The following is a 1,696-nucleotide window of genomic DNA, read 5'->3' as shown; positions in this document are numbered from 1 at the left end:
ATATGGTCATCTGTTATTTTTAATCAAATCTCTTGTTCATTGTTGTCATAATAACACAGGATTCATCTTCCTAACTGCAACAGTGTTTAAGATATAATGGTTATGCATATTAATGAGTTCACATGACCATATATGGTTATCTGTTATTTTAATCAAATCTCTTGTTCACTGTTGTCATAATAACACAGGATTCATCTTCCTAACTGCAACAGTGTTTAAGATATAATGGTTATGCATATTAATGAGTTCACATGACCATATATGGTCATCTGTTATTTTAATCAAATCTCTTGTTCACCGTTGTCATAATGACACAGGATTCATCTTCCTAACTGCAACAGTGTTTGAGATATAACGATTACGCATATTAATGAGCTCACGTGACTATATATGGTCATCTGTTATTTTAATCAAATCTTTTGTTCAATGTTGTCATAATAACACAGGATTCCACTTCCTAACTGCAACAGTGTTTGCGATATGACAGTTATGCATATTAATGAGCTCACATGACCATATATGGTCATTTGTTATTTTAATCGAATCTCTTGTTCAAGGTTGTCATAATAACACAGGATTCATCATCCTAACTACAACAGTGCTTGAGTTATAACAGTTATGCATATTAACGAGGTTAGAAGCCCCCACCCCATGGGTGCCCAGCCACGTGGCCTAACAGTGTGCTATTGGGGCAAAATGATGCATCTGATGACACAAATGCACATACAAAATTTGAAAGAAATCAGACTAATACAAAACATGTAGTTGCATAATTTCTATTTTCACAAAATCCAAGATGGCGGCCAAACCACGTGACTGATCAAAATAATATTATTTTTCTCGTATGCAGCTAAGGCCAGGCATGGTAAATATAAAAACATCTAGTAGATTGGTTGAATCGTCTCTGAGAAACAAATACCCAAACTTTTGGTCAATTTTGCTTAAAATCCAAAATGGCGGCCAAACCATGTGACTGATCTGAAATTTTGTTTAGGTTTCTGAAAGGGCTTGATACACAGATGCCATGAAGCAAAATTGAAAATATTCCCTCAAGTGTTGCCAGAGTAAAAAACTACTTCCTGTTTAGAAGAAATCCAAAATGGTGGCCAAACCACGTGACCAATCGTAAACATTTTTTCAAACATAAATGGGATTCATATATAGAAGCTAAATACTACATATGAGAGCATTCTGCTTGGTGGTTCTGAAGAAGAAGATTTTCAAGTGTTTTTTGCCGTTTTTAGGAAAAACAAAATGGCGGGAAAAGTCACATGACCGCTAAAGTTTTTATTGCTGATATCTATTACACATGAGTTGTACTATATACCATAAAAAAATCTAGACGCCTAGACCCTCAGAAAGTGGTCAAACAGTCACTTCCGGTTTTATTTCAATCCAATATGGCTGCCAAACTAATTGTCCAATCGAAATTCTGAAAGCATGTTGCACCAGTTCACATTATGGACTATCAGTATAGAGCATTATCAGACCATTCCGTTCAGGGGTTTTCTCAAACGGCTTGACGAAAAAAGTTACGGAAGAAAGAAGAAGAAGAAGAAGAAGAAGATTAAAGCCGCAAGCGGCATCACCGGGGCCCAAGCTGATCTATCATGACAAGATTCTGTTTCATAATAAATGAGGTCACATGTTAGACAATCAGGTAGCTTGTATTATCAGTAACATGAGGTCAAAATGA

The sequence above is a fragment of the Saccoglossus kowalevskii genome, chromosome 4, assembly GCF_978046115.1.
Source record: "Saccoglossus kowalevskii chromosome 4, keSacKowa6.1, whole genome shotgun sequence".
Lineage (NCBI taxonomy): Eukaryota > Metazoa > Hemichordata > Enteropneusta > Harrimaniidae > Saccoglossus > Saccoglossus kowalevskii.
This window is presented reverse-complemented; position numbering follows the sequence as displayed.